The 23007-nt window shown below is 41.7% G+C and overlaps 1 long non-coding RNA gene across 3 annotated transcripts in view; it reads right to left on the reverse strand.

The window, feature by feature from the left end:
- The window catches only part of LOC310664955, a 49677-nt gene extending 28998 nt beyond the window's left edge, over positions 1-20679 (reverse strand). For all 3 annotated transcript variants that reach the window (XR_014505125.1, XR_014505126.1, XR_014505127.1), the window contains exons 1-2: positions 20581-20679; positions 11359-11444 (exon numbers count right to left, since the gene is read on the reverse strand). This is a non-coding gene — a long non-coding RNA (uncharacterized lncRNA). The remainder of the gene's footprint in view (positions 1-11358; positions 11445-20580) is intronic.
- Between the last annotated feature and the right edge of the window lie 2328 nt (positions 20680-23007).

The following is a 23007-nucleotide window of genomic DNA, read 5'->3' on the forward strand; positions in this document are numbered from 1 at the left end:
AGATGGTTATCACATCTCCTCTCAGTCTCATCTTTCCCAGTTTAAACATACCCAATTCCCTCAACCGTTCCTCATAAGGCTTAGTTTCCAGACCCTTGATCATCTTGCTGGCCCTCCTCTTCTAACGTTGCAACTTGATGCTTTTAACTTTATGCCTGGAAAATACTTTGTCAGTCCTGGAATAGAAAAAAAAGGTGTTGGGTAAAGCATCAGCTAATATCAGGAAACCTACTTACTGGGCAAGTCAGAATTACTTGTGTATTTATCATGATTGTTAAATATATTTCTATTTCCATCTGTTTTCCATCACAGAACTCAAGAGACTGTAGATGAAGCTCCTGGGCAGTTTCCCATCCAGGCAATAACCAATCCCAGACCTGCTTAGCTTCCACAAGGTGGCTACATCATGCACCCTCAGACCATGATTCTGAGTTGGCTCCTGGAAGGGTTGCATAGAACATGCAATTTAACTTACTCAGCTTTTTATATCACACTGAAGAAATGTTGGGAAAGTGGTCAGACATCACCTTCCATACATCTTGTAAAGTATATAAAATCCCTCTGATTGTGTGGATCTTGCATCAGTATTTCAGTTCTAGTATACAATCTTTCAAACAGGAAGAAAATCACTAATATCTCAGGGGTTATTAGGGGGTGAGTTAGAGCAGTTGCTATTTTGGGGTAGGATTCAATCATGTACAGGCAAATTCAGGTTGCGCAATTACGTTTGATTGGGAAATATTGTGCGACAGGCCCCCTTTTCCAAAAGTCTGGGCTATTTGTGGTAGGTAAAATGATGAGGAAATGCACTGGAAAGTATGGGATAACTCCTGGTTTGATGCAATGTCATGTAGCCTTTCCAGAAACAAATCAGAATGAACGGTTATTAAACAGCCAATGTCATCTAATCTCCATGCAAACACATTGGGACGAATGTTCAATAAAGAGGTTGTCTAGAAGCTCCCTTAGAGTAGAATCAAAATGTTTCTTGCATATGTGAAGAAAACCATGAAGAACAATGTGAATTCAGGAGTTTCTGGCTGCCACTGTTCAAAGTTGAATTCTGCCTGATATTCTGCCTTTAAAAAAAATCACTCATTCTTGGTGACTCATTCTTGGTCACCAGATGGTTCTAAAATAAATATATAAATAAAATGGAAGTAGCATGGGAATTAACACAAATAAAAATGTTTAGCTGACAAAGCAGCCATGTCTACAACAGTGGTGAGTGGAGGATTGTGTGAAAGGGTATAGTAGTGCAACAATCAGTGAGGCAAAGTACTACTACTTATTTCACAGCATTGATGATGATGGTGGTGGTGATGTCATTGTCATCTCCTGGGGCCACATTTGCCAGTCCTTGTCACACCCCATAAATAGGATTTTATCAGAAACTGCACCAAATATGCTAAGCAGAGGAAAGCATAGGTTACACGAAGATGCATGGCCAAGGATTAAACTGCCACTTCAATTTGGGGGAAATAAACTCTAAAACCTTTTAGTATAACCAACCAAAATGCCATAAAACAGTGAGCAAGCTTTGGGGTCCACAAGGTCACAAGATCAGATATTAAACAAAGTGTGAAGTCAAGGGGTGGGGGGGTCTAAGAATTAAATAAATGAATAAAATGTTGAGGGGTGGAGTGCATGAAAATAGCTGGCTTTGCTTTGAATTGATAAGTTTCATTTTACTATACACTCTTAGAAGGAGTATGGATTTGGGGCTGCCACGAAGAGTGCCTCTGGTTCAGAATCTACTTCTATGTCATTGCTTGCGTGTAGAGATTTAGACAAGCACAGTCACACTGAGAGAGTTTGGCGTGAAACGCCATTGAAATTAGGTCCTGGCCCAACCCCATTCAGGAACTGGATTCTGTTTTTCATTTGTTCAAAGTTCTTTATCTTCTGGAAATCTGCACTCATATTAATGTCAGTAATTATGGTCCTCCTGCTATTTATTTTGTTGTAGTATCCAAGCTGTGATGAACTCTATCCAGCCAGTCATTAAATCAAAAAGCATGTCTCCTCATAATGGTCTGAAATTGGTGAAATATTGTCTGGCGACAAGGTCACGTTACTTAATTTTGGGAGACAAGAATTCAGCATTTGGAAAAGGCAGTTAATGCTAAGTAGAGGCTAATGAGAAAACCGCTGGTGTATTATGTCTTTGTATTTTAGTTCTTTGAGAGGATTTCATGTCATAATTATGGGTCAGCAGAAAGGAAATTGCCATCTCTGTGACAGAACTTGCTTTTGAATTTTAATGCTGAGGTGATCTGTAGCTTTGTGAATTACCCCGAAGAGGAAAATATAGGCTCTTGTAACCACTTCTAAACATAAACCTCGTTTGCGAGGTTTCACTAAAATAAGTCACAGGATTGCCTCATAATTGGTGCTCACCTCACATGGAGTTTTCAGGGGTTTCTGTCAAATGCTCAAAGAACTTCAAGGAAGGAGTGTTTTATAGGAATGTCTGGGAAATGGAAGAAGGGTGTCTCCCCTCTTACCCATCATCTACCCATTCTCCACTTTCCTCAAACAACCAAAAGTCTTAGCTTGGGGAAGGAATAACAGGGATAACAGTAAGGAGAACTACACGAGAGAGACTTATCCCCTGACATCTCCCTGTTTTTTGCCTGAGGAAGCAGAATGGACTGGCAGAAGAGCACCCAAGCACTCTCTGGAAGAAACCCAAACCATGGTGTCGGGAGCTTTATAGGAAACTAATGGGGGAACAGAATCTGTTGGCGTGTTGATGCTGTGAACCGTCCATCTTATGCTCAGCATGTCTACAACTGTAAACAAAACTATATAGCACAGGAACTGCACCACTCTCTGGTGACCTTCATTCCAAGGAAACTAAATCCAAGGTATGTGCTGGGACTCCTAAAATCTCTCGCTACTCTGAGGTTGGGGTGCGCATATCAATACAATTTATTCTTGAATAGAGCCAAAAACAGGCTGCAAAGCTTCTCTTGAAGCCCAACACCTAAATCTCTTCCCCCTCCCTTGCCAAACACCAAAATCTTTTGAATCAAATCTGTCCTTTTCCTTAACAAAAACACAAAAAACACTATCAAAATAAGTCAATGCCTCATTTTGATAAAATTTTGAATAAAGGAAACGTTGCCCATAGCCAATTTTTCCACAATTATGTTTTCTGTATGAAACATGTGATTTCTTTTAGACCCCTTAATATATTGTGGTTCTTCCACCACAGATCTGTAATGGCAACCAGTCCCAGATAAAAGAGACACTGTGTGACTGTAAAGAGTCTAGCCTTATGGCTAAACATTTTACCTATTAGTATGCACAAAGCTTATTAAAGTCAAGGAGTGCTTGTCATCCCAGTGGCTGCTTTCTTGAAAGTGTCTCATCCTTCGAGTACAGTAGCTACATTTTAGGAAGTAACAATGCAGGTCTTTTTGTTTCTTTCTGAGAATTTTCCCAGACGACTTTCGACAGCTTCCAAGTTTTCTGGTGAAAACAATAAATTACGTTTGTCTTCCTTTTTCAATTAAAGGCACTGTAGCTTCTTCAGCTGGAACTTTTTTGTGTACATTTCCTACACACCTGTACTCATTCTCTGAAAATGTTGATTTGAAGTTAAATGGGGAGCTCATAACCTACTTTTTGTGTGGCTTCTGTTTTGACTGCTGCCTCTTTGTAATATGACAGAGAGAGAGAGAGAGAGAGAGAGAGAGAGAAGAGGAAGAAGGTTTTGTAGATCTTTTTGACAGCACCTGCAAGGCTGGGTCAGCTGCAGGCATGCCATTGATGCTTCGACTAAAACAAAGATGGGAGCTTATGACCTTCCAGATGTTGTTGGGATTCCCATCAATCCCAGACAGGGATGATGGACGTTGGAGTCCAGCAATATTCAGAAGCCCAGAGGTCCTGAACTAAAGGGGAGAATTTGGCACAGATGCTTTTATATGCAGGGTCACACCTGGCTGAGAAGCCAGGCTCCTTCCTCCATCAACTGTCATGTGCCAGTAGCAGCCATTACACTGAGATATAGCAGTGCAAGGAACACAATCAGCACAACTGTGAGACCTGCAATGGCTGGAATAGTGTGAGCTTGCCTTCTGTTACAAGTGGGATGTTCACTTCCATGTATGAGCATTGTCAGGAGCTCGTCCTACACTTGAATGCCCCTCATTCCTGTTCCAGGAAGGCTCCTGCTTCTGCAAACTTACCTCTTTATCAGGATCAAAGCTGTCATGTGCACAGTAGGGCTGGCCCTATCGTTAGGCAGAGTGAGATGACTGCCTCAGGTGGTAGAAGCTGCGGGGCAGCAGTCCAAGGGCTGACTCTTCTATTGGAGGACATAGTGTGTGTGCGCTATGTGGCAAGTCCTGCTTCCCCACAACTAGCCTGCTCCCCTCAGTAAGTCACCATATCCCATTGTGAGTATTAGATTACAATTCAGTGGCCAGCCCATCCTGGAATGGAATGGCAGGGGCATTCTTTCCTCCCAGGCAGCAAAATGTATCTGGCTAGCCCTAGTACAGTCATACCATGGGTTGAAGTTGCTTCAGGTTGAGCGCTTTCAGGTTGTGCTCCGCAGCGACCCGGAAGTAACGGAATGCATTACTTTTGGGTTTCGCTGCTCGCGCATGTGCAGACACTCAAAATGACATCATGCGCATGCGCAGAAGCGGCGAATCACAACCCGCGCACGCACAGACACGGGTTGCATTTACTTCAGGATGCGAACAGGGCTCCAGAATGGATCCCGTTCGTATCCAGAGGTACTACTGTAAACGGAATTTCAATCTTGGAGATCATGCATTTCTTCCTATCTGTTCTCTGTCACCCACAATCATCCAATGCATGTGTGGAATCACTAGAATACTTTGTATCATATTTTTCTTCTTTCTTTCTTTCTTTCTTTCTTTCTTTCTTTCTTTCTTTCTTTCTTTCTTTCTTTCGGAATAAGGTAACTTTAACTCTTTTTTTAATTGCTGGCCCAGTAAACCTTCCTCCTGGCCCCAAGTAGGCTTTCCGATAAGTGGAGGTTATCTCGCACTGATGTCATTTTTGTCTGGGACTGCAGATGTTTAAGGTATGCCTGCATGTACATACACTAAAGTTATCCCAGCTTAGCTTCTCTCCTTAAAAAAAAAATTGGCAAAAGAGTGCTGCAGGCTTCTAGTGGCTGCGGCTGTGGAATTTCCTGCCAAATCAACACCATTTTAAGAAAGGCAAGCTTCAGAACAAAGCTGTTTGGTTTAACATCGGGCTCTTATTTCAAAGAGCTGGTTTTGCATACGGCATTTGCATCTGCAGGAACAATTATTTGGAATTTAAAAACAATGGTGGGCTGGTGGCTGTCAGTTCTCCCCCCCCCCCTCTTTCAGTGATTTAAACAAAATGATTTTTAATTCTGATTGTGTTGGAGAAAGTACAAAGCCTCATTGCACATGCCAGCGAACCCTTGGCTTTCTCATGAGCCTTTGTTAGGCTCTGGGTGTTGGTAACGTAAACAGACTGCTGTAGGTCTTTTCTGATGAAGGAGCAGTCAGATGACACTCTCCTGAATGCTGAATGGGAACCCCCTTGGAAAGCGCTTCTAAAGCTCTCCGTATCATTTTACTGTGACCCGAGAAACAGGAATGAACTGGCTAAATAAACAAGTAGTAAATTTAGCCTATCTTCAGCTGCAGGCAAAATGTTATGCAGTCCTTTCTTTCTTTTCACTACTCTAGTGATAATCAGGACTCTTCTACTTAAATATGTTTCCTTACTTTAAGGAAAGCTTGACCTTATATTTTAAAGACTAGCCAAGAAAGGGATTTTAAGACAAATGGAAATGCATCTTCAATAACTTCTGGAGTGTGTATGCTGAGTGCGAGAAGCTAACTAAATTGTATTGAGGAAAACCACGTGGGCTTGCGGTAATGGAAAATAGAGAAGTTTAGCAACACTGTTACTTTCGCTCCAAATACTGTTTAGGAGACAACTCTGACGTCTAAGACATAGTGTCATGCATACAGAACCTTGTACCTCGTGTGTGTATGTCTGTTTTTTCTTTTTTTCTTTTAATGTTTTGTCTGTAAACTTCCAAGGTCAAACGTTTTGCCTAAAATTTATTAACTGCAAGAAAGAAAAATGAAAACCCTGCAGTGCTCTGTAGTAATGCCTTAGCAATACACTATATTCTCATTGAGAGGTTCAGCAGGCGGCAGCAACATAAGTCACTAAGATGCTCATTTATTCATCATGCAGAGAGAGAGAGATGAAATGCATCATCACAAAAAGGAGGGTGCAGATTTTCAAATCATTTGCATATTCTGATTTGCATGTATATATGCCAATTTAGAAATATTTACTATAATTCAAATAGAAATACAGCACATAGTAGACTGTAACCCAGTTTCTCTGGAAAGTACTACTGTACTGACCTGAAAACTGCTATTCTCCAATAAAGCAATCTCAAAGGGATGCTCCAGCATGAAACTGTTAAACTAAGAAAGAATTATTTTTATTTATTTTAAGTATTCCTAAGCCACTTTTCCAGGCAATACTCATCCAAAGCATTATACAACTACATAAAACACAGCAAAAGCCAACTAAAAACCTGACTTTTGGGGGGGAGGGGGAGAACACACACCAGTAAAAGATAATAAAAATGAGCCTGATTCCATCCACAAACATTAGTCCCAGAAGATCAAATCCCTGGGAATGGGTTCCAAAGCTGTGGAGCCACCATGGAAAAGGCCCTCTCCCTTGTGGCCACCAACCCCTCTGATCTAGTGGGTGGACACACCAAGAAAACCGCTGCTGCAGATCTCAGTGTGCAGGGGAGATGATATAGGTGCAGGTAATTCAATAAATAGCTTGGTTCCAAACCACTGAGAGCAGGGGTGGCCCTCCAGGTGCTGCTGACCTTTGTAAAGATTGGGATAGCACATGAAAGAGGAAGACCTTTCTAAGAGCCTGGAGCAGCATCCAGTGCTCCCATTCTACTAGTGCAAGGGATATACGCTAGCAGAACTAAACTCCCGTCCTCTCCTCTTCCTTGCAGCCCCCACTGCCTTTAAAGACAGCTTGGAAACTTCAGCTGGTTTGGAATATGGCCACCAGAGTGCCCCAACCTCCTCCCTAAGACACTGGAGGCTGAGTAGTCACAGAATCCAGGAGATTGCAGGTGCCTAAAGGTGCAGGCTGAATTGGCTTCTCCAGATAGGGCTGCACTCCTGCCTGCCAGGCTACCAGTCTTCCCCTGACAGTGGCAAATTCAGGAGCATTGCCAGACTGTGTCTTTCAGGGGAAATGTTACCTCATCCAGTACCAGCTGTAAACCTCATACCAAAGCCAGGAATCTCCCAACGCATGGTACCTCCATCTTGACTGACTTTCACTTCAGTTTGTCCAATTTCATTTGAATAGGGACAACGATTTCCTGTCCCATTAATGTGGATTGTCATTTATGGCGGTGGCGAATGGTCAGGTCACTTTGCTTATGACATTTGTTCCTTCATTCTTATATGTAAAATTTGTACCCTACCCTTCATATTATACATTATAGAGACTTAATGGATAAGGCTTCATGCATCCGATAAAATTCAGTGAAGTCCACAAACAACTTATGCCACAATAAAACCTTTAGTATTTTGAAGAAGTGTGAGGGAAGCATTGCAAACTATTCCAGAACAAAACCAAAAAGCCCTCCATTGTGTTGAAAGCAAAGGCATAAGATTATTAGGTTTTAAATACCACATGGAGGGGGACTATGAAATCAAGCAAATCTTGCTTAACTCTGAGCTGCCGCATGAGGGAATAAAAAGAACAGAGGAAAAATATCTAGTGCTCTGATCTGAATAACAGCGACACATGCAGATGACTCAGCTACCATAAAATGAGTTCTCTTGCCCTGAGGTAGCTTGGTCATCCTTATGCTGCCAAGTTGCACGGAGAATCTTACCAAAATATCTGATACAGATGGTTGGTAAAATGTGTGGCAAAGTAGTTGGCTGCAACAGATGTTCTGGGTGTGCCCCTCACAACAGTGAGGTGCTTAGCATGTAGGATGAGCCTCATGCAGTGCTGGATTTATGTATAGGCTAAGTAGGCTGAAGCCTAGGGCCTCTAAATCTATGGGGCCTTGCTAGCCTGCCCACTCCCCAGTAGGCAACCTCCCCTCTCCCAAAATTGCAAACCAAGACTTCATGCGAGGGTAGGGCTACTTCTAAAATCTAGGGGGCCTTGCCAGCTTGCTCACTCCTCAGTTCCACATTCTCCCCTCTCCCAAAATTGCAAACCCAAGACTTCACGCAAGGGCAGGGCAACTCAGGCCCAGCAACTATGAGACTCAGGGCTAGCCAATGGGGCCCTATTTGAAGCAGTGGGGTGCAACTTGATTTTTTTTTTTTTTTTTTGTAGGGCCCTAGTTGACAGCCAAAGTCTGCAAAATCTTATAGATATAAATAAAATCCATGTAGATTGCCCTGGTGCAGGGCCCCCCTTAGGGGCCCACAGGGCCCAGTTTGGCCCAATTGCTCCAATTGCCTAAAGGTCAGCCCTGATGAGACTGTGCAGGGATTGGACTGACAAGCCCTGCACCTTCTAGGTCCCTGGTGTCACCATTTAGAGTACAGACTCAATAACTTGTTATGGAAATAAAGGAAATCAGTTTTCTCACCTCTTTCCCACCTCCCAAACCCTGAGACAATGAGCCCAGCCACCTTTTATTCACAGTCGCATAAGCACTGCACTACAGCATGGCCATAAACTTGTACGTTCAACCGCTGACATATACACCCAATATGCAGCAATGGAGATTTATGTTATTGCTTTATGAATGAACACTGTGTTTTATGAATGGACTCTGCATTTTGTGAATTACCTAAGAGCCACCAATAGGGAGCTCTAGAATCTGACAGCTAACCAATTGGGTACTACCAAACAGTGACCCCTATTGCTGAAAGCAGGTAACCAGCAGGAAACGCTTCAGCTCAGCCTTTGCACTGTTGACCGAACACCCCCTGCTGTTCAGATAATGGAGAAAACTCATAAATTGTATCACTTCTGGAATCCTGGCCAACTCTATTATGCTGCTGTAAACCCTGGTGCACCAGGAGCCCAGAATAGCTGCAAATAAAATCTGGTCATACATCAGTGACTGATAAGACTTGTCAACCAGTTCTTCCAAAATCTTCTTAAATTATAAAGCTCCAAAATACAGGCCAAAAGAGAGCAGGTCTGGGAAGAGTGAGGCATACAATGGGCACCACCAGTGAAAAGGCCCTGCTCCGTGTAGCTCCTGCCCTGTCATTTGATAGGGTGCCCACTTGCCCTCCTTCTTGACATGGAATGCCCTCTATTGGAGTCTCCAGGTCTAATATAAAGACAATAAGAAGGGGGAGCAGGGACTTTGAAGTTCCCAACAGCTTTTAATCAAGGAAGCAAGCACACACGTCACCTGGCCAGGCCTGCACCCAATCTTGTTTTTGTACAATCTTGTTTGTCTTCAGCAACCAAAATTATATTATCAACATATACAAGCAGAAAGGTTGTTTTCCTTCATTTGCAAGGAATCGTACAAAATAAAGTGGCACTAATAAAGAAAAATTCCAGGGTGCCAACAGAAAGCAAACTAAAAATGCTCTTGGAGTTCATCAGAACTATCCAGCAATATCAAGTTATAGGAAAACTGGTGCTATTAACAGTAACCCTTCTAGTTTGTTAATTGATTTGGCAACTTCCATGAACATGACCTATGATGCTAACCCCCCCCCCCAAGAGTTAAATGATAACTCATCAGAGGCAGCTAGAGTTGCAAATGGAAACAAAATATCTATGAAAGGAAGAAGAGCAGGTTTGCTCAAGTGTGTTGCAGGTAGAAATACTGTCTGTAATGAACTGAGAGCAGTAGTTGCTTGAATTAACAAATAAGAAAGTTTTGAGAATTTGCATGCAAGATTAAAACTGATTAATTCATTGAGAAGGGGATTGTAGGAAAAACAATGGGGCCTAATTTGAATAATAGAGTGCCTGGTATCTGGTGGGCAATCTGCTCCTTTATTTCTACACTGTGGCTCTAGACCAAATCACCTGTCAGGAGAGCTATGAGATTCAGGTAGGGTCAGATGCCTTGTCAATCCCAGCAGGTATATAACATATAACAGGAAGACCTGGCCTGCCCAAGCCTTAAAATAATGTTATTTTAAGAATAACATTACAACTTCATTTTCCTAAGAAATAATGCTTATTCCACAAAATGTTTACAAAGTTCAGCTATTGCAAAAGTTTTTCAGTGTTAATTTTATGCATTTTTTAAAATCACCATGGTATTTAACAATAACATATTATGTCCTTTAGAGGAGAAATTGTGAATTGCAGAATTTTAAATATAACACGCTTCCATTTTCTTCTAGTCATGTGGGTGGGGGATGGGGAGGGGCCTCACAAGTGGAGTAGCCTAGGGCCTCTCTTCATATAAATCCGGCCCTGGCCACATGCGCTCTCTCAACCAGTTCCAATGTGGCTAGGAGTGGGTTTCAGTCAACTATATGTTTGGTTTCAAAGAATCATATGCAACCAAGAATCCTGGTATGAACCAATCAATGAACCAATGCTAAACAAGTGCAACCAATGAACCAATGCTAAACAAGTGCATTTTAAACCTTAGGTTATGATGAGACTGGTTTGTTTAACTACTGCTTGTTTTAAAGCAGAATTTCTAGTTTATACCTAATGCTGAATTGAGATTTGCACATAATGCTAAACTGAGGCTCTTCAAAACTGTATGGAAAACCACAGTTTAGCATCACATGAGCTCCAGCCTGCCGATGTGTCAGCCCACTGATGGTATGTCATTCACTTGGTCTTCAAGAAAATTGAACTTGCTTCCATTTTTTTTTTTTTTATAATTAGGCAATATTTTCTAAAGGTTTGCAAACTGATTGTGTTGACAAGGAGTCCCATTCATGTTCCTCAGAGCAGATTAATCATGTCTCTTCCATCAGTCCCTTTCTCTCTTCTGCTAGTAGCTGTTACACCAGCCTGCCTGTGTCTGCTTTCCCAGAGACACGGAGCAAAAAGTCAATGCTGTGGAGCCCAATTACCAGTCTAATTAAGCTTTTGCAGCATTTCACCGAAAGCAGTTATTTCTGTCCCAGGACATTTGGTCAGATTGTTCCATACTTGTTTTTTAAAAATTCAGTGTTAGGGAGGGAAGATGGAAGAGGACTCTTCACCAATGTCCTCTTAGGTAAAACACCATTAATTAAAAGGTCCCAGGAAGAATAATTTCCAACTTTTCTCAGTAATGAGTTGTCTGGAACAATGTGAAATTTGGTGAGTGTGCATACAATTAGTACATTTCAGAAAGGCAGCTTTAAGTATACATACTTTGCTGTGGCTCTGAAGTACTCTCTTATCTTCCTCATAGTTTCTTTTTAAGTATTTACTTCCTGGTTTTTCTTTCTTATTTCCATCTGAAAACAAAAAAATGAGAAACTATTGTGGAACACAGTTCAGTCAGAAGGACATAGGACATGCCATGCATGATAAAAGTGACAGATTCTTGAAACAACACCCAATATTTTCTTTCAAACTATTGTGTCTTATTCCTTAGTTCTTTGTTGTTTTTTTAACTGAAGCTTTCCCACATCAAAACTATTTCAGCCATAGTAGCCTGAGATACAAAATGACCATTGGCCAAGTTCTGTGACTGTCCAATAGCTCATACTCAGCTGTAGGTAATTACTTGTCTCTCCTTTAACTTTATTCTTGCTGCATGGAGTTAAATTAGAAAATGCTTTAAATAATCACTGGACCATATTATTACCGGGGTGGGGGGAAGGAAAGAAGAGTTTCCACCCCCTCCTCTGAACTAGAAACTCCAACCTTCTGGAAAGACTCAGAAGATGACAGCCTTTTGAATTCCACACAGCTTCCTATAATTAAAGCAAAACTTCAAGTTTTCACAGAGATAATCCAGAATGTGAAGAAAACAAACTAGCAGGTAGACTTTTTGAAGGCATATTTTAAAACAATCTTGGCCCAGAATAGTTTAAATAAAAAACATCTCCTACCCTCAGAAATCTGTCACCCTTTAGTGATTGATCTTCACATGTAACATTCAGTGGGTGTACACGGTAACTGAGCTGCACAAATAAACAAGCATACCTGCTTTCACACAAGTGCATGCACATGTGTAGAGACAGCTTGTACCTTTTTTCAGTGTGACATGTGAACAAGCCTCTGTGAATAGTATTTGGGGGCTTATTTCTCTAGTCAAGAAATAAAGTCAGCAGAGAACAGTGCACTGCTGCTTTCTCTCTCCTCCTCCTCCTCTTCTCTGTAGGGTCTCCCAAACTTCCAGAGCTGATTTTGAGGGCATGCAGAGGAGAGAAGAGTTCTTCTCCACTAGAGTGTTGGAGACTGTCTCGTGCCCCTCATGATCTGTAGATGCAGGACTTTATTTCAGCCAGAACTCATCGGAACTCAGTTCTGGCACCTTTCAGGTGGGCACCATTCCCATTGTAAGAGAACAATGGAGATGTTCATGGTGAGTTCTGGCACCTCTTTTTCCAGAAAAATAGCACTGTGTAGATGGACCCTTGGAAATGCCTTCCTGTTTTATGTTCTCTCACAGTCTTTATGACCAGCCACTTGCCCTTCCTTAAATATACCATCTATACACCAATTCCATGCCTTAAGGGTCTGTAGGCAAATAAATGTTCTTAGCAATCATGGAATGCCCTTCCCTCAAGACCTCACCAAAAGTCTAAGCCTGCCTGGACATTTTTGAACCGCACCTTAAGGCTTTATTCTTTGAGATTGCTTTTCATGGTGAGGTTGCTCGGCATGTATAAGCTAATCTTAAATCAATACAATATTTTAGCATTCTAATGAGTGTTCCATATTTTGGTTTTATTGGATCAGAAAGTTACTGTTGCGTAGGCATAGCAAATCCTTCAGATAATCTTTCCCCGTGCTGTTCGTTTCAAAGTATATTGATCCCCTAAATGGATCCCCAAACCATCATTAACTTGTTCAGGCAAGCAATGTAACGTTTGTGGACATTTTTCTAGACTAAAACCCAACATGGAGCAGAGGAACACAAGTCCAGAAGAACTCTCAAAGGAGAAGAGAAACCTAAAGAAGCTTGTCTTTCACTGAGGGCAATGAATATGTTCTATGACCATTTCAAGGGGTTATGGAAATGTCAGAAGAGCTCTGCTGGATCAGACTAAAGACCTATCTAGTCCAGCATTCTGTTCTTACAGTGGCTAGCCAGATATCTTTTGGAAGTCCACAAGGAAGCCTATGGAACAGCTCAGTCAGCAGAGCATGAGACTCTCAATCTCAAGGTTGTGGGTTCAAAAAGACTCCTGCATTGCAGGGGGTTGGACCATATGACCCTCGTGGTCCATTCCAGCTCTGCAATTCTATGATTCTAAGAACATAACCCTTTCCCACTCTGGTTCCCCAGTCACTGGAATTCAGAGACAAAGTGTGTTTGATACTAGAGGTGATGGAGCCAGTCATGACTAGCAGCCATTGATAGCCTTATTCTTCATGAATTTGTCTAGCCTATTTTTTAAGTTGCCCCAAATTGATCACCATCACTACATCTTACCGTTGTGAATTCAGTAATTTAAGTATGCACTACACGGAGAAGTACTGTATTTTTTGCTCTATAAGACTCACTTTTCCCTCCTAAAAAGTAAGGGGAAATGTGTGTGCGTCTTATGGAGCGAATGCAGGCTGCGCCGCTATCCCAGAATCGAGAACAGCAAGAGGGATTGCTGCTTTCACTGTGCAGCGATCCCTCTTGCTGTTCTGGCTTCTGAGATTCAGATTTTTTTTTTTCTTGTTTTCCTCCTCCAAAAACTAGGTGCGTCTTGTGGTCTGGTGCATCTTATAGAGCGAAAAATGCAGCACTTTAATCATTCCTGAATCTTCCAATATTCAGCTTCATTGGGTGACCCCAAGTCCTAGTATTATGAGAGAAGTATCACTTTCTTTAGTTGTCCTTTTTAGCACCTTTTCCAGCTCTACAGTACCCTTCTTGGAAGTGATTTGAGTTACAACCACTCCACCCACCACCCACCAGGAACAGGCTTGAATTCGAAACTCATCAGGCCAAAATACTGCTTTGCGGGGGCATCTTTAATTCTTTCCTATTTTCTTTCCTGCCATTGTTTTCTTTCCTTCAAACTACTGCCTTCTGATCCCAACATTTATTCATTTGTTTTTGAATGAATGAATGCTTGTCATCAAGGTAGAAACAACAACCTTGCAATATCTCTAGTTAAATGGCACGCTGGACTTTCTATCACAAACCCAGAATATATAAGGTAGGAAAGAGAGCCAATGTTTAAAGTTTAATTCTATGCTGATATTAAGAAAGAGATTTAAAAGGCCAAATATGTCTCGAAATATCAGCATGGCAGTACCCAGGGCATATGTGTGTGTGTGTGTCTGTGCGCACACGTTTTAAGTATCCAGAGAGAAATGTTTACTTTAGCTGAAGGTGAATTTACAGTCAGCATTTTTATGGATTAAATATCATTTGAAAAGAACAGTAGGGGAAAAGGTTATTTTAAGGATTTTCTATTTAAACTAAATAAAATATTTATGCAGGCAGGCTTCTGCATAGAACACAGAGGCAAGTATTCATGGAGGGCTCCTGTCTGCTTCTCTAAGCTGAGTAATATAGCAGGTATAGAGATGATGCATAGGCTGATGCATAAGAGCTCTCTCCCTCCCCATCTGTGTATTCAGGTCCAGTCCCACACTTTATGTGGCAGAAAGGTTTGCCACTTGGCACACTACATGCCCCCCCCCAAAAAAAACCCCTGCAATACCATTTTGGTATTTGGGAGTCATTTTGGACTCACAGCTGTCCATGGAGGCGCAGGTCAATTCTGTATCCAGGGCAGCTGTCTACCAACTCCATCTGGTACGCAGGCTGAGACCTTACCTGCCCGCGGACTGTCTCGCCAGAGTGGTGCATGCTCTGGTTATCTCCCGCTTGAACTACTGCTATGCGATCTATGTGCGGCTACCTTTGAAGGTGACTCGGAAACTACAACTAATCCAGAATGTGGCAGCTAGACTGGTGACTGGGGGCGGCTGTCAAGACCACATAACACCGGTCTTGAAAGACCTACATTGGCTCCCAGTACCAATGGAGGGTGGAGGGTGAAGTTGTTGAGCTTTTTGGGGGAGGGCCAAGTCTTTGGGTTTCGCTGATATGGTGAAAATCTGCCCAGACACCATTTTGACAGTCCGATTCCTGAATGGAAAACTTGGACGTGTGACAGCTCTAAGTGGCTCTACATGCAGACATGCATGAACTCACCAAATACAATGGTGCATATAGAACCGGTCTCCATGCAGGAAAATTGTGCATGAAGTAGTAAATTTAGGTTTGCCAGAAGATGTTATCTAAGCAGGTACATGATGTCAGTTACAGCTTTTTGGTCTTTACCTGTAGGATACACCTGTGTGGAAACATTCATATTTCTCATTAGAAATGTGCACTTAGAACATTTTAGGTGTGTACTCAAAAGTGTGGAATATAAAATAGCCCCATATATGAACTGTTGACAAAGTATGCATTTGTACTTAGGTAAAATGTGATATAGCACAAAGAATCTTATTCGTGTCTACAAAAGTAAACTATTTTTTTTTATTCTTTATTTTTTTAAAAGCAACCTAAGAAATAGGGAAGTGTTGTATGGCTCACTGAATGCAATGGTGAAATGCAGATAAGAAATCAAACACAAAAAGTCCTCTGTACATCTATTTAGTCCAGAATCCTGTTCTCACAATGACCAACCAGGACCTGGTCACAACAGCACTCTTCCTCCTCGTGTTCCCCAATAACTGGCACACAGAGACATTGTGCCTCGACAGTGCAGGTAGGACTAATAGGCACCATCCTCATCCTCCTTGCCACTGTTCATGTTTTTGCCCCATCCACTAGGCCCACCTTCCATGGCAACAGGACACAACATATGGAGGTTACTCCTCCTCCTCCATCTACTATTGGTTCCCTCTGATAGGGCAAGTGACTTTCTTGTTTGCTCCACAAGTGCAACAGAAAGAAGGATAAGCAGCGGGGTCAGAAGGATCCAGGGATTGGCAGTGCATGCTTGGTGACGGGTGGCCTTGGCAGGTTCCCGTCAATGCCAATTCCTTTTTTATATATATAAGATATTTATTAAAGGTTTTATAATTACAGAAAAAAGTGTAACAGAAAAAAGAAACAATAAAAAATTTAACAAACAATACATCAAAAAAAGGGGGGGAAAAGAACAATACATAGTAAAAAGGGGGGGGATAAACACATCCAGATTCCATATCATTATCTTTCATTTACTTGTTTCCTCGACTTCCTCACACCTCCCTTTTTGTATTCTAGTTCAAATGCTAGTTCAGCAAATCCTTTCCCTCTTTCTCAATTTTTGTTCTATAAATTATCTTAACTCAATCTAACTTTAAATTTTCCACTTTAGCCCATTAACAATCAGTTTTTACTTAATTCTTTACAACATTTCTGCTAAAACCATATAGCTTCATTCCAGCGTTCTTCTAACAGTCATTAATTTTACAGTGTTTCTGTAAATATACTTTAAATTTTTTCCAATCTTCTTCCATCGACTCTTCTCCCTGATCTCGGATTCTGCCAGTCATTTCCGCCAATTCCATATAGTCCATCAACTTCATCTGCCACCGTCAATGCCAATTCCTGACACCAGCCCTGTGTTTAACTATAGCTGTGTGACACGAGGTCACAAGTTGTATGTGTGACACAAGTTGGAGGTCGGAAGCTGATGAGAAGGCCCAATGGCATGAGAAAGGGATGGGGCATCGGAATTAGGTTGTTATTGGCCTATAACAAATTTACTGTTATAAAGTCAGCATGGGGTGTCCAAAATACCAGGGAGAGAGAAGGGGGCAAGGAGTGGAAGCAAGATGTGGAATCCCCAAAAGCTTTCCTGTCTATCAGAAACTTAGTCTTAGCAAATGACAGGAGAATAAAGAGCTCAGTGCTTAAGCTAGGAATGCATAACTAGCACATGTGCTCCCATTTCCACCCTATGAAACTCTAGGCATTCAGAATGGCAATTGCTGATAAGGGGAGCAATTTCTGTTGAATAAATGACAACTGCACAGCCAGTTTCTTCATGTTCAGCTATCCATCTTCCTAGAATTTCTGCAGCCTGGGTGAAAAAAGTGATTCTATATGGGCTCTGTTAATTCTAGAGAAGCCAAAGCAAAAGTCTGTTGATTCTGCCTTGGAATTAGCACTATCCATGCAGGTCAAAGTCCCCGCCCTTCCCTACGATTTATTTTCAATTTCTTTCATTTTCTTTTAGTGAAAGTTTTTTTAAATGATGTAGGAAGCATACACACTCTAATGCTTTCTATTTACTAGGGAGGGACAGTCCCTACTGGTGGTCTCTCCCGGGTAAACTACTGTCCCTATTTTGCATTTGGTAGAGGTGTGTTGTTGTTGTTGTTGTTTGGGTTCCCTTTTAGAAATGTGTGCAGATGTAAACTAGAGTAAGGCTAGCCTGAGCTTCCCTCCAAAACATCTTATCCAGATAAATGTGGCTGAATGTGCTCATTGCAGCTATTCCAGATCCACTGCAAGATTAAACACTCTATTAAACATTCATAGTGAGTTGTTATGGTCAGTTTCCCAAGACACCAGCTTCAGAGGTCAGCCCCAGGCACCCTGTTGCAAGGAAATGTGCATAACGCATGTTGAAGACCTACCTACAGCACCCCTATTCACTTAGGGGTTTGGATACAAATGAACACAAGGAGGGGGTGATTAGGGTCATGCCCACTGGTCTGCCTACCAATTCCTGCACATTCTTGAGCTTTTTTTGGCAAAAGAAGAGGATGTTTTTGAGATATTTTTAAGGTAAATCGCCAGAAAAGTCACTGCCAACATGGGTTGCCATACTTCTGGGTTTCCCCAGAAATTTTTAGCAATATCTGCCTAGACACTTCCAACTGCAGTATTCTGGCTAAGTCCAGGAAATTTTGGATTTATGACAACCCTAGTTTTACATCTACATGTATACACCCAAATGTGGAGGTATGTGATCTGAAACCCCAAGAAATGGATAGTAAATGCTATGAAAATGCACTGTAAATATATTGCTTTGGAACTCTCCCAATATTATGGTTTAGTGGTTAGAGAGATGGACTAGGACCTTTGAGGCCAGGTTCAAACCCCAATCAGCCATGAATCCAGTGAATCAGTCAATGTATTTCAGCCTAATCCACCTCACATGGTTTAAAGCAAATGTCTTTCCCCAAAGTATCGTGGGAACTAGTTTGACCCTCAGAGAACTACAGTGCCTAGTAGCCCTTACAGCCCTCATGTGCTTTAAATGGATGGAGTGGGTGTGACCCTAGCCTTGAGTAAAATGGAGGATGTGGAAGTAAGATGGAAGTACCAGTCTTCTTCACTGCTATTTTTCTAGAAAAAGAGGTGCCGGAACTCACCATGAATTCCTCCCTTGTTCTCTTACAATGGCGCCCACCTGAGAGGTGCTGGAACTGAGTTCCGGCAAGTTCCAGCTGGAAAAAAGTCCCGGTCTTGTTGGCTTTTGTACATGAAACAGAGGGAGTTGCAATCTTGTCCTTTGCTTTAGGCTGCAAAACCTTTTGGGTTGGGCCTGAAAGGAATATAAGGGGCAAGTGCTGAAATATAGGCTTCACTAACAACTCTGGTTTTCATCTTGGAATACAATCTCTCTTGGTGCTTCATATATACCCAGGGCCTTGGAGACATGTTCTCTCTCTTGAAAGGGAGGGGAAATTTTCAACCTATGACACAGCCCAGAGCAGGTCACATTTTCCTTGTGTGGGGGTTATTGTTTCTTTTTTAAAAAAAAATCTTTTGACAACTGAACTTTGCAAGGAACTCAAGACAGAAAAGAATACTATGCTTTCCTGAGCAGCAAAATAAAGCAAGGTTCTGCTGTTTAACAAACTTAAAAGTAAATAAAAATGGCTTTAATGACTAGGAAATGGTTGTTGTTGTTGTTTTAAAAATGGAAGCAAATCTGCAGTTATGTATGACGTTGTTTTTCCCCATTTTGGTAGCTTATACAAAAAGCAAATGCTTAGAAAATATTAAAAAAGTCACAGAAGCAAGACATTCACAATCCATGCATTCTTGACCTTCTGGCTTGATTATTACAACTCATTTTATCTGACAAAAAGCCACATGCCATGAAAAGCTTCCAGCTAGTACAAAGTGCAGCCGCTCCTCTCGTTAGCAAAATATGTCATCAATTCTGCCTCTCCCCCAACAAGCACATTCCCCAGCTACTTTGTGCTGGCTCTGTCTCAATTAGTTCTGATGATCTCTTGCTCGCTTGAGCAAATGCCCGAAGACCCTTGACAATTGTAGGGTGATACTTTTGCTGCTGTACCAGCAGGTCCAAGAGATTTGCCTGACCCCTAGATCCATATGCTTCTGGAGCTTGGGAATGGCAAGGAAGGAAGGCACTCCTGGGCCAGATGGAGACAACTGAGATGGTCCAGGAGACATGTTTCCTGCAGAGCCCAGGAAGCCTTAGTCCAAGTACGATGTAGCTCTTTAGGGAGCAATAGAAAACACAGAGGCGCACAATATGGTTTTAGGATCAATTATTTTTATCACTAACAGGTACTTATAATGAGTGCTACCAGAATCTTCCACATTTGGGCACGATTTAGTTGTCCACCCACGTTTTCCCCATTCAGATGAGACCAGAATACAGAGATAGCTGCATATGCCCCTTGGTTAAAAATAAATAAATCCCACTCTAGAAAACAAAAGCGTATGGTCTGGCAACTGGAAATTCCCAGCACACAATTTTTAATGTGGTTTGCTTGTGCGGATTTCTTGGTGCAGCTATAGGAACCCAAAATAAGCTTCATTAATGTGTGATCCCAAAATTCCAGATTCCCCCCCCCCCAAAAAAAACCGATGTAAAAGTTTTATGCTACATTTGTGCTGTTTCGTGCTGCAAACCCCACATTTTGTGCCCACCCCCACGCAAACTGAATAATTGATACTCAAAATGGGGTCACAAGTAAAGAGCCAAAAACCTTTGAACGTGACGTGCCCCATCTTAATGTTTAATGTTTTTATATGTGTTGGAAGTTGCCCAGAATGGCTGGGGGGGGGGCAACCCAATCAGATGGGTGGTGTAACATTATCATTATGGAATGGGACGTCCCTATTTTCATCAGAGAAATGTTGGAGGGTATGTAAACTGATAATCTCAAAACACATCTGGATGCTATGCAGCAATCCATCGTTATGAAGTAATTGTATTCTACGCAAGCGAGTAAACATCTCTTGTTAAAATGAGGGAGGTAAGCATATGGAGGACTGCTGTTTGCCAACCTGACCTGTTTGAAACGTGACATGAACATTTAACAGGGTTATTCGGTGCAGGTTTGGGGTGGGGTTTTTTTGTGTTTTTTTAATCAAGCCGACAATCAGAAAATCCATTGTATCTTTGATGTCTGTGATATACAACAGAAGAAATGAGAACAAAATACATGCCAAAATGTTATCGGATTTAGAGCATAACTTACCGTCCCTTGTGAATAGCTAAAAAGAACCTGGTTCAATGTGAGGTCATTGTGGAACACAGACTGTAAGTGGAATACATAACAGCTCCAAAGGCAGCAGAAGGAGACTTTATTCTGGAATGGTGAACATTGTTGCCAGAGTAACAGAAACCTTGTGTGTTTTCACAAGGAAATGAATCACTTGTTTCTGTTGGCCAAAACTCTGTTTTCTTTTCATTTCATATTTGAGCTGCCTAATATATTCTGAAAGAGCCCCAGCTTTCCAGTCTCCTGACTAAGACAACTTGTTTAATTAAATGCTCAGCAGAAGGTTTGCATAGTAATAACAAAGAAGAACCAAATAAAAGCACGAGTAATTTTTTTAAAGCACCCTTAAATGTCTCTTAGTATACACTTACTTTAATCGCGAGAGTGTTTTATAATGATGAGGCACGATTCTGCCAAAGTTAAGCACTTTCAAATGGCACCATTTTCAAGGGATGGGGAAAAGATTTAAGCTTATGCTTAATTCTTTCATTCACTTAAAAGCACTTTAATGATTCTCACATTTATGAATTTTAGTATGCAATCTTTATTTCTGGTTTCTATCCTCCTTAAATTACAGTAAGTTAAATATGTTTTTGTCTGATTTTTGTATCATCTCTGTCATGAAAGTAAGATTATATTCCCTAGCAAATAGCTACTAAAGTAATCTGAGAGGAATCATTGGTTTCAAAAATACATTATTTTACTTGTTACAAAAGCATTTTTTAATATTCCCTTCCCTGGTACATTTGTGAGTGAAAAAACTGTGGCCCATCACCACTTTTCTTTTTTTTTTATCTAATTAGTTTAATTTAGACAGTTTTTCCTCACTTTGTATTCAAAAGAGTTTCATAAGGAGGGTGCCTCAATTGTACAATATTCCTCTAGTGTAGAGCAGTGTTTTTCAACCTTTTTTGGGCAAAGGCACACTTGTTTCATGAAAAAAATCACGAGGCACACCACCATTAGAAAATGTTAAAAAAATTAACTCTGTGCCTATATTGACTATATATAAAGTAATTCTCTTGAATAGGAATCAAATAAACACAAAGAAAGTATTTTATAATTACTTTATTATGAAATAGTAAGTAAACAGAAATATGAAAAATTATAAAATACTTTATTCAGTGCTGTTTGGCTGAACACAAAGCTGATATTCTGGCTGGAATCGAAGAAAGACACACACATAGCTCTTCGTCAACAGCTCTCAGTCTCTCTCTGTATTTAGTTTTTATAGCAATCATGCTTGAAAAGCTCAACTCACACAGATATGTAGTGGAAAATGGGAGCAATGTCAAAATAGCTTTGTTTGCCAGAAGGGGGAACTCCTTGGCAGTATCCAACCAAAAACTGTCCAAAGGTAGATCAGCAAATCTTAGCTTGAAACCATGATTTTGTCTCAGTTCAGTTAGTTCCTCCTGCTCCTGTAAAGTCATGTCCTTTCCACCAACTGATGCTGAGCTATAAGGGTCCCTAACCCAGTCAAGGCATTCAGTGGAGACTGAAGAGAAATAAAATGACAACTTCTCCGGTCCTCCTGGTGACTCGAGTCACGACGTCTTCTTCTCTCCGCTGCTGCGCACACTGTGCTCGAGCGGGAAGGAAGTCGGAAGATGATGTCCTACTGTGATAGGTCCAGGCTGGAGTCTGGACCAATCACAGCCCGGACATCAGAAAAGTGGAGGGTGTCCCTCCAATCGGCGCCCCTGCTGTCCGAGGGTGGGGTCAAAAACCCCGCCCCCACCCCATACCCAGGACACAGTCCGGCGCCCGCCTAGTGGGCGAAAATTTGAATTTTTTTTTTTAATCTTTCGAATTTTTCAATTTTTCCCACGGCACACCAGGCAACACTAGTGTGCCGTGGAACAGTGGTTGAAAAACACTGGTGTAGAGGCCACAGTAGCAGAGCCAGCACAAGACATCCTGTCACTTGAAGCAGAACAGCAAATGGTGCTGAATGACATCAGGGTGCACAGAGATGAAGATTGGCCAACGGTGGTGGCTCAGTGGCAAAGCAGTGGCCTTTTAGTCTCCAGACTCAACAGGTAGAGCTGGGACTGCCACTGCCTGAAACCCTCGATATACACTGCATACACTGAATCATGTGATCGATTCTGCGGGGCGGGGCTTACCTGGGTCCCCACAACATTTTATTCATGTTGGCACCCCTGCCCAGGGGGAAAGCAGTGAGTCAAATAGAGGTGTGGATGCAACATATTTTGATGTCTCTGTTCTGTGTTCCAAGTTATTTGGCACTTGAGGCAGGAAATCCCACAGCCGCTCCTCCTCCTCCTCCTCCCTTGGAGCAAAGATACAGTCAGAATAAATAACTGAGCAATTTGCTGCCCTTTCACGACACCCAAAATTAGCTGAAGTGGCTGCTTCACTCTACCTAATGGCAGGACC

This window comes from Podarcis tiliguerta (genome assembly GCF_965153285.1).
Source record: "Podarcis tiliguerta genome assembly, chromosome: 1".
In the NCBI taxonomy this organism is placed as follows: domain Eukaryota; kingdom Metazoa; phylum Chordata; class Lepidosauria; order Squamata; family Lacertidae; genus Podarcis; species Podarcis tiliguerta.